A 16,352-nucleotide genomic window follows, 5' to 3' on the forward strand; every position below is an offset into this window, starting at 1 on the left:
TCCAGAATTTTCTCCTTTATCCTGCAACACTGAAGGTCATTCTTAATCAAGGTGAACCTAAAATGCTACACTCCCCAGAAGAAGAAGTGGTTTAATGGTAGACTCAACTGGTTTTATTCTGAAACTTGCATTTTTTTATTATGCATTAATTCTGTTTGATACTTATGACTGACCTTAATATTCTGAGTTGTAATATTAATGGGCTAAATGGCCCTCAAAAACGTACAGGTTTTCTGGATTTTTTGGGAAGAAGAAAGATTGATATAGTGTTAGTTCAAGAATCCCATTTGAAAGAGGAGGATATACGCAGGTGTAATAAGTTTTATGAAGTGGTATCTCACTCATCTAAATACTAAAATACTAAAACCAAGGGTGTTTTAATATTGGTGCGGAGGACTTTAAATATTACTATTTTAGATAAAGGCTGTGATACAGATGGTAGAATTACACATATAAAAACAATAGTGGAGAATAGGAATATTGTATTTCTCTCAGTTTATGCCCCTTGTAATCCTGACCCTACTTTTTTCTCTGTTTTGTCAACCTATCTCTTGAAGTTTTCAGATTTTGAAATTGTATTGGGTGCAGATACGAATTCTGTAATGTCACATCCTAGATAGATCTGGACCAAAGGAATCACACTCTCAAGCTTTGTGTTCTGGCAATGTGTAACCTCATCCTCGTTGGTGGATAGTTGGCATTTATTAAATCCTTATGCTAAGTCTTTCACTTTCTTTTCTGCTACTCATGAATCCAAATTGACTATATTTTCATTTCTACATCTTTATCTTCAGCTGTTCGTGATGCCGATATCTGTTCCTTATCTTTGTCGGATCATGATGGAAATTTGTGCTGATTATCTTTAATCCCTCTGCCATCTCGTGTCACTAGATGGCGATTTAACCCTAAATTGTTACAGGATGAAAATTTTTGCAGTCAATTCAGAAATAAATTTGCTGAGTTTATTGAAATTAACCAAGGTTCAGTGGATGATCCTCGAACACTTTGGAAAGCAGTTAAAGGGTTTATAAGGAATAACTGAATTTCATATGCCTCTTTCCTTCTGAAAAACTGACACAAAAAGATAGTTGAACTGGAATCACAGCTCCAGAATCTGACTAGAGATAATCAGCGTTGTTTCTCAGACAATACACTCAGTAAAATCATGGCGGTTAGGTCCGAACTCAGTTCATTACTGAGATCCAGGGCAGAATTCCTGATTCAAAGATCCAGGCAGAATTATTATTTTCAAGGGAGTAGACCAAGCCACCTTTTAGCCCTAAGATTACGCAACAATTAAAAGTTTGCTAATATTTCAGCTGTGAAATCCCAATCTGGGCTCATTATGACAGACCCAAAAGACAAACTCACTCTTTTTACTCTACTTCCGCTGATTGTGACCCTGACTCTTTTGCATCTTTTCTGTCCAACCTTGATTTACCTAAGCTGTCAGATTCGGAATACCTGGCTGAACGATCTCTCTTCAGGAGCTGGAGTCAGCAATTCGATCTATGAACAAGAGGAAATCCCCAGGCATAGATGGCATTCCAATCGAATTGTATACTACTTTTTGGTCGGATTTAGGCCCCCTCATGTTAGATATGATACATTTTTCAGCTACTCAAGGCTCATTTCATCAATCTATTAATATAGCTGTTATTTCTCTCTTGTTAAAAAAAGATAAAGATCCGACTTCCTGTTCTAGTTACCGGCCACTTTCTTTGATAGGGACTGATGTTAAATCATATGCTAAAGTACTATCTCATCGTCTAGAGAAATTTATGAATAGGCTAGTTCATCATGACCAAACAGGATTCATTAAATCTCGCTCAGCTTCGGATAACTTAAGCAGGTTACATCATATAATTAATTCAAATAATAGTTTGTCCTCCCCTTTGTCAAACCCAAATGTTTTCAGTCTGCAGCAAAAATATAGGCATTGGCCTTACTGTTCTAATACTTTTGGAGGGCACTGTATATGCATGTATACATTAGAAAAACGTGTTATGTTCATATATTTAAAATATTTATATATAATATAAATTATATGAATATAAATATATTAGTGCTGTCAATCGATTAAAAAAAATTAACTAATTAATCGCACATTTGTCTGAAATTAATCGCGATGAGTTGAATCGAGTGTGTTAAATGAGGGAGACAGTGCTAGGATGCTCCAGGACAGTTTTGAAAACCATTTCAGAGACATGTTCTTAATGTAACTCATATACAACATATTACATGCATGCACAGTTTTATGGCAGCTTTAATCGCCTTTTTGGTAACTTCATGACTTAACTGATCACGACATTGCATGCTCGTAGTTTCTTTCACGATTTGATATGAAATGATACAGGCTATGTGCGTGCCGGCACCTTTGTGCTTGTATTGAAGAGTACGCACTGCGAGCACAGTACAGTTTCCGCGCTCGTTTGACTATATATATATATATATATACATATATATTTTTTTCACCTTTATTTCAATTAATAAAAATTATTTTAATAGTTTTAGTTTCAGTTTTACTTAAAGGGTTAGTTCACCCAAAAATGCAAATTCTGTCATTAATTACTCACCCTCATGTGGTTGCAAACCCGTAAGACCTGCACCAAATGCATGCATTGTGGTACTATGAAGAGAGGAATTGTCGAATAAAGTCATTATTTTTGTTTTCTTTGCACACAAAAGTATTCTTGTAGCTTCATAAAATTACAGTTGAACCACTGACGTCACATGGACTATTTTATCGATGTCCTTACTACCTTTCTGGACCTTGAACGTGGTAGTTGTCTATGCTCTCGGATTTCATCAAAAATATCTTAATTTGTGTTCCGAAGATGAACGAAGGTCTTATGGGTTTGGAACGACATGAGGGTGAATAATTAATAAAGAGAATTTGCAGTTTTGGGTGAACTATCCTTTTAAAGTCGGCATGAAACGGAAGTTGCAATTGTCTTTTCTTCTCTACTGTGTGATGTATATCATAAGAGTACAAGAGTAATGTTGTTGTAATATCCTAATATATTTTCAGTGTTTAAGGGTTACGTACTCCCTCATGACTGGTGTCAGTGCTATCAAATGAAGCATCAGTCTCAGCTTCTCCCTCTGTCGTTTATCCCAGCGTTTACCCCTCACATCACTAGCTCCTCCCTTGCGCCATTACTCGTGACCGGAAGAGTAGAGGAGTCATTTTGAGGGGGGGGGTGACATTTTTGATTAAAGTTTATGAGGGCACATGAATTTAAAACAAATAATGAAGTGCACAGATAAATTATTTATAATAAACACTATAGTATTCCATCAAAAAAATAAGAATTGTCACTTTTGATTTCATGCCGACTTTATCAACACTGGACGACAGCAAAAGTATATTTTATTATGTAATTAAAGCAACTGAATATTTTGCCATCATTTATTCATCCATGTTGTTTTAAAACATGTATGACTTTATTTTTTCTCCGAAACACAAAAGAAGATATTCAGAATATTCAGATTCTGATATTCATTTATTCACCCTAACGTAACCGCTACATAAAAAAAGTCAATGCGTACCAATGGTGTTTTGGACCCCATTGACTTTTATTATACAGGGGTGACATGAGGGTGAATAAATGCTACAGTTTTCATTTTGGGGTGAACTATCCCATTATTCTTTCCATAAAATATTCAAATTTATGCAGTATGACATAATTAACTGTTAATGGGCAGCTTTATACTACTGCTCCATCTTGAGTCATTTAGAAAGCCAACTCATACAGAATAATAAAGAATGAATCAGTACATCATTGGCATGTAACAGCCAGTATCATAATGATAATGCACTTGGCCCACATGCATTCAGAGTAGTGGATGTAATCCCACACATAGCAGCTATATGTCTGTTCGTGATGGCCCGCGTTCACACGACCTAGTAAAGACTCAGACAGTGGGCGGCACATGTGGGCGACTGGGCATATGACTGTAGTAAGACTGAGCCCAGAGAGCTTCACTAACATCGGCAAGACAGAGCGGCCAGTGTGTGTAGGTGGCTATGCTGTTGCTTTCTACAATCTGGCTCACTCAGGAAAGAGTGATGAAAAAGAGCTATGAAGTGAAAAATACACATATTGATCTGAGGACAGAGCTGTATTTGCCCTGAGCACTTCAGCCCTGTTCTGTGTCACATGGTGCACATAATAATTGAGCTGTAGCTCATGCCTTGCAGACAGTCTGGTATGAAGCTTTTCATTTTGCAGGACACTTTTTGAGCGCACTGTCAAGAGGTGTGGAAAACGCAGTTATTTAAGTGCTAGTTTTGCTCAGCAGGATATCTTCAGCACAAAAGAGAATGACACAAAATAGCGTGTCGTTAAAAAAGGAAAAAGAAAAAGAATCAATCTGAATTAAAGCCCCAGAGTTGTGCTGTTTCTATGACAACTGAGACAATGCAGCGGATGTGCCCACAGAAAAATCTAACTTCCTATTCAAGGTACAGAAGAATAGCATAATTGTGCTTTTTTAACATTAAGATCACCCCTTGAGTAGGGGTTTTCACTACGCAGCACTGCCTATAAAACAAAACTATCTGTCTCCTAATGTGGAATACAACACGTAATGAGGCTATTATGTTTGGGTAGTGTTGTGCTCTCACTATCTTTGATTCGCTGCTTTTAGCCAGGCTATGAATCACGGCAAACTATTTCTACAGGAGTGTGATCACAACTTTATGTTAGAATCAAGCCAATCACAACAGCCACACTGTCTTTGGTGCTTATGTCACCAGTGTTGGCGGTTATGTCATCGGTCTTTATAGAAACAGAATAAACGGTATGCGTCTAACTAAAGCTGAACCGAATAACGAATATAAAGAAATTTTGTTGAGTGAATCATTTTCAATTTGATTACGCTTTAAAGAGTAAAATTCTGGCATACTTTGATAATACATAGAGAGGAGACTATTTAGGGCCATACCAGCGAAGTATTGACCACAAAGTTAAAGGGATAGTTCACCCAAAAATAAAAATTCTGTCATTACTCATCCTCATGTTGTTCCAAACCTGTAAGACCTTCGTTCATCTTCAGAACACAAATTTTAATATTTTTGATGAAATCCAAGAGCTTTCTGACCCTCCATAGACAGCAAGGGTACCACCACATCCAAGGCCCAGAAAGGTAGTAAGGACATTCTTAAAATAGTCCATGTGACTTCAGTGGTTCAACCTTAATGCTATGAAGCTAAGAGAATACTTTTTGTGCACAAAGAAAACAAAAATAACAACTTTATTCAATGATTTCTTCTCTTCCGGATCTTCTCTTGCGTTTAATAAAGTTATTTTTGTTTTCTTTGTGCACAAAAAGTATTCTCGTAGCTTCATAACATAAAGGTTGAACCACTAATGTCTCATGGACTATTTTAATGATATCCTTCCAGGGCCTTGAATGTTTCAGTTGTATTGCTGTCTATGGGAGGGTCAGAGAGCCCTCAGATTTCATAACAATTATCTGAATTTGCGTTCCGAAGATGAATGAAGATCTTACGAGTTTGGAACGACATGAGGGTGAGTAATTAATGACATAATTTTCATTTGTGGCTGAACTGTCCCTTTCAGAGTTGCCATATAAGGGACATTGTACAGTCAAACAAACAGGACAGGGTAATCAGCAGGGTTATTAATGTTATTATTTTTACATAGTATTATGGTATTTATTAATGTTTTGGAAGTTTTTATTTTAACTTTAGTTTAAGTTCCTCATTTTTAGCGTTAATGGATTAATTTATTGTTTTTAAGTTTACGTTTTAGTAAATTTACTATTTATTTTATTTTGGTTAGTTAACAAGGCAACATTTTTAATGTTTGTTTAATTTTTCATATAGTATTTATATTTTATTTCAACACTGTTTGAATGAATTAAAACATTAATAATAACAACACTGTTGATTAGAACCCAGACCTAAGGAAGCTTGTTTCCACCACAGGACAAACAAACAAACAAACACATTTTTATTTTACACTTCTAACTTTTTTTCTTCACAATTCCAAGTTTATATCTTAGAATTATTGGCTTCTCATAATTACAAGATACAATCTCAGAATTGAGATGTTAACTCTTTTATTTTATTCTGTCATGAAAACAAATTCCTCATATGTGTAAACATACTTGGCAATAAAGCTTATTCTGATTCTAATTATCAGAACTGCAAGTCTGAATCTTGAAATATAAACTCACAATTGTGAGAAAAAGACAAAATTGTGAGATATAAAGTCAACATTACCTTTTTTATTATTTTTTTTTTAAAAGATGTGTTGCGAGATGCAAGCTCAGAATTTTAGACAAAAAAAAAAAAAATGCATGAATGTTATGAAATAGGTACTGCTACTGCATAAGCGGTACTGCTGTACAGTCAACCCTTCTGTTCAACATGCTTGCATTTAGAGATCTTTACAAAGACAGACCATCTGATATGTAAAGCATGTTGCATTCTCCACAGTGTAAACACACTTTAATGCATTTAGCATGGCCAGGCAGCATTTTCACTGAGCAGTAACTAGCCGATATTGTAATGCAATAACAGAAAGGTCTATTCTATTAGCCCCAAGTCTGTAGCTTTCTTTGAGCAATAACTAGGGCCATTAGCTGGCAGGCATTTTTAAGCAACAGGACCTCTTTCTGAAAATAGCAAATCCCGCAGCCACCTAAATCACAGTAAATGCCATCTACAATCTCATCATTTTAACTATATATAAGTCTGCAGTGTCTTTATGACACAAATAATAATAGAGGTGCACATACAGAAGATCAGGCCGACAAGACAAGAACATTTTATTTTATTTTAAAAATAGGAAAAAAGAAATTACAAACCAATGCAGAGGTTCACATTCATGGCTTTTGTCCTATAATGCCACTCCAACCCTCAGTCTATTCAAGCACTTGCACGTGTAGCCTAACAAATATCGGTTGAAGTGGCTCTGAAGTGAGTCTTTTTAACTGTAGTACATTAATAGCCGCTGCTAAGGAGCTCTATGCGATGTCAGAAATTATAGTCAACACTCCATATATGCAATATTAATCTGCCTGACATAGTACACTTATTCATTTTCTCTCTTCGTCAGCCCTTTGCATTTCCCGTGGTAGTTGGCTCCCTGTCACCTGACAGCGGAAAGAAGTGACTGGGTGATTGACAGCTAACATTTACCAATCTAAAATCTGCATTAAAGTTAAGAATGTAAAGATGAAATCTGTTAATATATAATTTGTAGTTGTGGTGCTCATTCATTTTTGTTGGGTGCTCCTAAATTTTTGCAGGTGCTCCTAACTTTTTAAAGTTGGGAGCACCAGTGCTACCAAGTAAAAAAGTTAATTTCGAGCCCTGAGAAAAGTTAATGTTTGTACCAAAATTCATAAATATCTAAAATATATAGTTGAGTGCTTTGCCAAGTTATCAGTGTACATACACAGCAATTAATATTCTATTTATAGTGAAGTGAAGTGACATTCAGCCAAGTATGGTGACCCATACTTGGAAGTCGTGGTCTGCATTTAACCCACCCAACGTGCACACACACAGCAGTGAACACACACACACACCGTGAACACACACCCAGAGCAGTGGGCAGCCATTTATGCTGCGGCGCCCAGGGAGCAGTTGGGGGTTCGGTGCCTTGCTCAAGGGCACCTCAGTCGTGGTATTGAGGCTGGAGAGAGCGCTGTACATTCACTCACCCCACCTACAATCCCTGCCGGCCCGAGACTCAAACCCGCAACCTTTGGATTACGAGTCCGACTCTCTAACCATTAGGCCATGACTTCCCCTAGGTGTCCTTTAAAAAGTGATACTTTGCTTTAATATCATAGACCCCCCACAAGGAGCGGCTTCCAGATGCTCCTACACAAACCAGGAGGGCAATGGAGCGGAGGCGGAACAGGGGGAGGGACGGAGGGCCAGGTCCCTGTGGAAATGGAGAGACTGGAGATTGAGGCAGAACGGGAAGCCAGGGCAGAGCAGACATAACTGGAGCCCACCAGGGCAGAGCAGACAGAACTGGAGCCCACCAGGGTGGAGCAGACGGAACTGGAGCCCACCAGGGTGGAGCAGATGGAACAGGAGTCCACCAGTGCAGAGGAGACAGGGCGGAATACCCCCACGGCGGAGCTGAAGACCACCACGATGGAGCTGAAGACCACCAGACCAGAGCAGAAGACCACCATGGCATAGCAGATGACCACCAGACTGGAGCAGACGACCACCACGGTGGAGCGGAAGACCACCAGAGCGAGACAGCCGACCTCCACGGTGGAGCAGACAGAGCAGGATCCCACCAGTGCGGAACAGACAGGGCAGGAGACCCCCACGGCATAGCAGACAGAGCAGGAGTTCACCAGTGCAGAGGAAACAGAACAGGAGCCCACCAGGGCGGAGCAGATGACCACCAAACCTGGGTAGCAGACCGCCACATCGGAGCAGACCGACCTGAAGACCACGGCGAGGACTTGGACCTAGGGAACACTGAGACACACGAAACAGACAGAGCAATTTTGGCCCCAAGAGCAAAGGCAGAAAACGCAACAAGTTCAATGGTTTCCTGGGCTAAGAGTTCATACTCATTACTCAGAATACAGCTTAAAATTTGAGCAAAGTCAAGATCATTGTGACAAATCAGCCTGGCCAGTTTCCTTCACTCAATAGAAACCGGACTGACACATGATTCTGCACAGTGGCGTAACTTTGCTTTGAAAAGTGGTGGGGAACACCGCACAACTCGTTTTGCTATTTGTTTATTTAATAACCGAATTTACTTGGGGACTGAGTTCAGAGTTGGAAATGCACTTAATTTTCACTTTGATGTACACATGCATCACATTCACAAATATGTCTATAAACATCCAAATAAGCAAAACGTAACATTCACAATGTGAATGTTACGTTTTGCTTATCACAACACATCCAAGGTAGCTAATATCAATCAAAATACGCAAGATAAATATGGTGAACTTACCATTTCATGGTCAGCTCAGCTGCAGCGTATTCATTAATTGCACAATTGTGTGTGTGTGTGTGTGTATTACGATTCATTCTACTTTGAATTACTTGCATATGTTCTCTTAATACCAGCCCGACAACTTGCTAAAAGCAGGTGTGATCGATGCACGCGCTGAACATGGAAGAATCAACATTACGTCAAGAGTCAAGACAAGCCCACAAAAAGTTTCCTCATCCAATCAAATAATTTAACCAATCCTGAACTACGCAAAACCTTGTGTAAAACATGAATGAGAGTTAATTTGTGTTTAAAATGGTTAAACTACCTTTATTAATTAATTAAATAAATGAAATTGTTTAGACGAATCTTTTTTTTATTACGTTTTTATAAAAGCTCTATTTTTTCCTCCCCCACCCCACATGTAAAGGCTAGTTAACGGTAAATGTTGCTACCTATAGCATAAATGTTAAAACATCAACAAAATGTCCAAAAGAAAGTGGAAGTGATATAAAAGCTTTTAAGTGAAGCAGCCACGCACAGTAAGTTACTTTGCTTAACACGAAAACATATTATATTTAACTTACGTGAATATAGACATACTGTCGCTAATCATGTTTTCTGGAGGCCACTGGAGCGCGCTGTGATTTAATACAAAACTGAATTAAAGGACTATGAACTAAAGTCATAACATAGAATTGTCCTGTTGCCTAAAAGTGCTTTAACTATTATTCAGCCTTCAATGATGGACAAATGCCAATATTGCTTATGATTGCAAATGTAAACATTTAGATCCTGGGTTGAACTAGTAATTTTTTCCCCAGAATCAGACAAATGTGCCTACTGACAAAGAACAAGAACAGGGAGCAGAAAATGTAGAGGTAAGAGTAAGACTAAAATACAGTATTAACATTGTAGACTACAAATAAATTTTAAAAGAGGTACAGGATCTGTAGACTAATTATAGGGAAAGGAAACTACATATCCCATGACGCATATCGCGTATCTCGCGATAGTTTCACAACGAGACTTAATATTCATCTTTGAGGATGTTGAAAAGCTTCTGACCGGCGGAAAAATTTGTTAAATGAATGAATTAGATTATGAAGAGTGACGATTTGTAGATGGTGCTTTTCCTTTAATACATACCTTACGCAATCTATTTTTCAGTTACTTTTTAAAAGTGGTGGGGACAATATCGAGCCTGGTAAAAAGTGGTGGGGACATGTCCCACCCGTCCCACCCGTAAATTACGCCTATGATTCTGCATCAAACTTATTGATGGAAATTGGGTTGGCTGGTAGCTCACGAACGATCGCTGCATCCACACCTGGCCGTTGTCCACTTGAAAAGCCGCTGGATCCTTGTGCGGCCGAGTATTCTGTTACAAGGCATGAGTCATGGGGATCCATTTGCAAGCTTTTATTGACAAACATAGTCAGTTCACAGGCTAGATCAACAACAGCAGACAGGGTTGGCACAGGCAAGACACAAGGGTATATCTAGGGCAAGCGTGGGTCGACGATTGGCGTACAGTATCCAAAGGGTTAGACAGAGGGGTAATCCAGTAGAGGGAGAAATAATCCAATCGAGGTGCGAACAGAGTCCAAACGGCAAGGCAAAAGGGTTAATCCAGGAAAAACAGGCAGGAATCAAAACACAGGTAAACAGGCTAGGCAAGACTAGGATAGAAACTAGGAATGGCTTGGTAAAGTAGCTATTTGACAGGGACTGTGATAAATGCTAAACAATACTCGGCAGTGACAGAGAGGAAGTCCAAGGTTTATAAAGTGTGTGTGATTGGGTGATAGTTCTCAGCTGTGAGCGTGATTAGTGTAATCAGCTGTGTGTGTGTCTTCAGTGCAATGGACGATGGGAAATAGAGTCCAATGTGCTGTGTAGTGTGAAAGTCCATGTGGTGAGCGGGTGACCTCTGGTGGTGAACAAATGTAAGTTCATGGCCAGGATTCGTGACAAAAGGCAATTTTCTCAGTATTTAGATTTTTTTTTTGTACCCTCAGATTCCAGATTTTTTAAATAGTTTTATCTCGGTCAAATATTGTCCGATCCTAACAAACCACACATCGATGGAAAGATTATTTATTCACCTTTCAGATTATGTATAAAAATGACACTTATGACTGGTTTTGTGGTCCAGGGTCACATATAGAAGCCCTTTTATTCTGGTTTTAAATTTAGTTTTGTTGGAAAGTAAAACATTATTTCTAATGAAACCTGATCTCATTAGCTGCTCATAGGCTATTAGCTGATATTTGTAAATAAAGTGTCTTTGTACATTTGGAAATAGACTGAAATATATAAAAAATGTATATTTACAGTTTTTAAAAAAAACAAATCCTAACAAACTTCACTATTGTAAATATTCTTGTATTGTTACATTTTAGTGTTATATCTCTCTATAGACATCATCTGTCTAGGGCCTATTTACAGATACAGATCATTTGTGAATGGTAGTGAAGCAACACAAATGACGCTGGTACGTCACGTGACAGTAAAGGCCGATGTAGTATTTCTGAATTTCATTCATACTATGTTCATACTATATAGCACATAAGGGTACAAATTCAAACGTAGTACCTACTCAGACAGTATTCCAATTTCAGACGTACTGAATGTGATCACCTAAATTGGAGCTACTGATAATGAAAACTGTCCACTTTTTTTATCTGTACAATCTATTTATTTATTGCTGAAAACATCATATCATCATGGTAGACTGAAATGAACTAAAGTCAATATCATAAATATTGGAACTCCATTAACTAGCCAATCTAATGAGGCATTTGTGTGGATTATGACCCGTTGGGACCTGATGCGAGATGCACCAATCAGAGAGGTTCCTGAATCTCAAACTATGGTTAAAATTAATGGAGAATATCTTGTGTTTTTCTTGTGATCTGCATCTATGATTAGGACCCAGTACAAGCCCAGCAGTGTGCCAGTAAGTACTAGTTCTGTTATCAGTGCTGGCCAGTAAGGTGGTTAAATTTAGATCTGGCATTCATGTAGTTGCAAAGTCTAACAGTACGGAAACTCAGTAGTACATGACTCACAGCATGTCACAGAGTAAATATGTCATGTGCCTGACTGGTGCTAACTGTGCAGAACAGATTATGTGATTCTGTGATGATGTGACAGATGACTATGTTAGTGAAGGCTACTATTAGAAAAACAGAAATGAGAAAATCAGGATTGTTTGCTCATGCAAGGTATCATTTTTTTTTCACCCAAAAAGCATGTTTTTTTTGTGGATAATTTTAGCATTATTCACTCAAAAACTTAGGTGCCTAAACTCAATGAGGCCTATGCCCAGTCAGTTCCAAAAAGAAAATCAGTGCTAATTGAAAAAAAAGAAGATTGAATCCAAGATTTGGTACACTGTAAAAAGCGATCAGTTGACTTTACTTAAAAAACAATTGAGGAAACCTGTTGCCTTGAAATTATTAAGTAAAGGAAATTCATGCATAATAAAAAAAAACAGTAAAAAAAAAAAAGACAATTCTGAGTTACATTAACAAATAAAAAAAAAGAAAATGTGTTGTGGTCACTTTTTATTTTAAGTTGGACTAACTTAAATTCATTCAATTGTGATTACTTAAAAGTATGAATCTACTTAACTTAAAACTAACAAGTTAATCTGAGTTCTGTCTACTTAATTAAATTGAGGAAACCCGTTGCCTTGAGAAAATTAAGTAACCACAACTTATTGTATTTGTGTAATTACAATTCACTTGAGACTTTGATGTAATCTTATTTTACTGATTTCATTCACATTGAAGGCTAATACAATTCTCAAAAATACAAAATTGTTCAAAACAGACAGCACACAAACATTTCTATGAAGAACTGTCAAAAGCAAGTCAACTCACCCTTATTTATATATATATATATATATAGCACTTCATACAATACAGATTGTCAAAGCAGCTTTACATTGTTAAACAGGAAAATAGTGTCAATAATGCAAACAGAATTCAGTTATGCAGTAAAGCAGCTCTAAAAAGAGGACAAAAGTAAACAGTCAATATTTTAGTTAAAGTCAGTTCATCGTTGATTCAGTGATGTCATCATCATCCAGCTATGTTCAATTCTCTACAAATAGTGTCTCTGAAAACAAGTCGTTAATATTCCCCAAAATTAAGTGTCCCCAAATAAACAAGCCAAAGGTGACAGAAATGGAGAAAAAACCTTGGTAGAAAGCAGGCTCAGTCGGGGAGCCAGACGAACCAACATGGTGTTTTTCATCGTGGTCTTTGCTGAGGTTTTGTGCAGATGGCCGTATAGTTGATGAGGCCTTCGCTGGGGATCTGTCTTTGGGCTCATTCTAGTTGACAGGGTCTCTGCTGACATTCAGGGCTGTAGAATTGTCTCCACCATCTGATCTGGATACAGACTGGATCCGGGTGGCAACGGTGACCTCGGAATAAGAATGAAACGGACTAATATTAGCGTAGATGCCATACATTTTACGATGTAACAAGTGCATCAGGTGTTACTGACATTGTTATTGTTAGTGAACACCTTCAGAATGAGACGTGGCCTTTTTGGGACTAATTTAACAGACACTTCAAACATTACAATTACAATACCTTTTCTTTACATATTGCAAGACTGTCAAAGTAAATAACTTACCACAATTCGACCACACAAAAGAATGCATAATCCATCAAGTAGTCCCGCACTTCTGCTGAAGGTGTTCTTAGCATATGCCTGAAATGATATGAGAGCCATTAACACAAACTGGTTAACTAGTAATAACCGCAGTCTCATTTAGACATCATTTATACTGCTTGACAAAATGAACACTCTTAGGGGCCATTCACACAGAACGCGTGTTTCCATTCCAATGCGCTACTTTGCCATTGTTTTTCCATGTAAACGCGCTTGACGGACGTGCATGACCATAGTTACGCTCACGTCTCGTGTCTTTTGCAGCACTTTGCGCATGAGCCGTTTAAGTGAGCGTCCGGAATCCACGACAAAGCCTATTTTACTACAAGAACAAACACTTCACACCAGGTAAAGTCTTGAAAATATTAACCTGTAAGAACCCGGACCAATTTCTCCTTATAGGAAAATTATGGGGCATATAAAACAAACCAAATTATTTATAACATGTTTCTGCAGTTGTTTTTGAAATACAACCACTCCTTGTGAAAGATCTGTAATGTTACATATATGACACATTGGGCATTTATGATTTTTTATGTTATATATATGTGACATTGGGTGTTTATTTCTCAATTGAAAAAAATACATTTTATGATTTATTTTTGCTAAATAGTTTTTTTTCCTGTTTATTTGCTTTTCCACAACATATATTAAAATGATTAATTTTCTGGGAAGATAAAACAAAAACCTTTTTCAGAAGTAATACAGTTTTTTGTATTTTATTTGCTTTGCCACAACATATTTCAAAACCACATAACTGTGACCATTAAATTTTACAACAACTCTTTTGTAACATATCAAAATTCTACCTTTTCAGGTATATGGTTTAACCAGAAATTATTTTTTTCATCTTTTTTTTCACAACTCAAAAATGTGCGAACTGAAAATATATAACACTAAAATAACTGAATCAGCTGAATTAATTGAGCATTTAATTACCATTTTTCTTGGGATAGTTCACCCAAAAATGAAAATTTGATGTTTGTCTGCTTACCGCAAGGGCATCCAAGATGTAGGTGACTTTGTTTCTTCAGTAGAACACAAACAAAGATTTTTACCTCAAACCGTTGCAGTCTGTCAGTCATATAATTGCAGTCAATGGGTCTCACGGCTTTGAGAGAAAAGAAAAAAAAACATACACAGACAAAACCAAATTAAACCCTGTGGCTCCTGACAATATCCGTGCGGCAGATCAGAGGTAAATATATATATATATATATATATATATATATATATAGGCAGTCATGGGTTTATTGACCTTATTTTTAATTAGTTGAATTGTTTCTATCTTTTTTTAATTCAGTCAGTGATTAGGATTTCCTGCAGCATCATGAGTTCTATTACTTCTGTGATGCATATGTGTAGTTTCCGCTCGAGGGACAGTAGTTTGAATGTAGCTAGCAACTTTTTGGTAGTAACTTGTAGTGTAGCTATACTTTTTCAGAATGTTAGCTTGACTGTAACTTTACTTTAATTTATGTGTAGCTTGTAGATTATCAAGATACGGTTTCAGAGTAGCTTCCCCAACACTGGAAATAACATTGGAAATTGTAATGCTATTTTGACTGCTGAAATAGAAATGCCCTCACCTTACTGTTATGCATAACAGTGATAAAATATGACATTAAGTCTCATATAAGCAACCCCCCCCAAAAACAAACAAACAAACAAACAAAAAAAACAAACAAAACAAAAACAAACAAACAAACACTATTATTGGTTAATGTAAATTATACCACATGTGAATGTGAATATACCACATGAGGTTGTGCTGCAGGGAGCAATATATCTGAATCTGAATCACTGAATAAATTGGATTTCATGCTTGTCCTTCTTCACAAAGCTCCACTGGAGATTACATCACTCAATGTGGCAAGATTAAATATGCATCAGATCAAGACAATTACAGGTTTTTCTGGTTGAAGGAGGCCTCTCCGATTTAGACAGCTAACCTTCACTCACCTTTTCCAATCTCAGCTGCGGTAAACAAGATGGGTCGACAGGGAAAAGTGGAGAGAGGCTAAGTGGCCGAGGCCCTATTAAATTAATCAGGCAGGCAAACACTTGGCTCATTTTGGATAGATTAAAAAGGATTATAAATAGAAAGATGCAGTGCACTGCTGATGTTGAATCCTGCCCAAGTGTGAGCACATGGCTTGTGTGGAAGGGTGTTACTGAAACTGGCAGGGGCAAGAATGGCCAATCTTTATGCTGGCCTGCTCACTGTGGCATCGCTTTCAGGTCAGCAATCTCAGCCTCCACATGTGTAAACAGCAAACGATAAGAGCTGCCGATGCACTATTAACCTTTACACTCGCTGGAAAAGTGGTGAGAAATGGAGGAAAGGGGACACTGTCCAGCTCTGGAAATGACAAATATTTTCCACAAAGTCATTTTCCGCAGACCAACAGCCTCATGGGTACTTCATTACCCTGAAACACGTTTATATGTCTCACGTAGACATCACAGTGGCACTCTTCCCGGCCAAGAATAGAAGCAGGACTCACAGCTGACGGATACATTTGACAAATCACTACAGGACTCGTGCAGAAAGATATATATATATATATATATATATATATAATTCATTTTTTTAACCCAGGCTCAATGGAAAAACGTGCCTGTGGATATTTCTGCAAAATGATATTATGCTGCTTCTTGCACATTGAGTGACACTATTAAAGTGGAAAATGTCCAGTGAGT

This window comes from Barbus barbus, assembly GCF_936440315.1.
Source record: "Barbus barbus genome assembly, chromosome: 1".
Classification (NCBI taxonomy): Eukaryota; Metazoa; Chordata; class Actinopteri; order Cypriniformes; family Cyprinidae; genus Barbus; species Barbus barbus.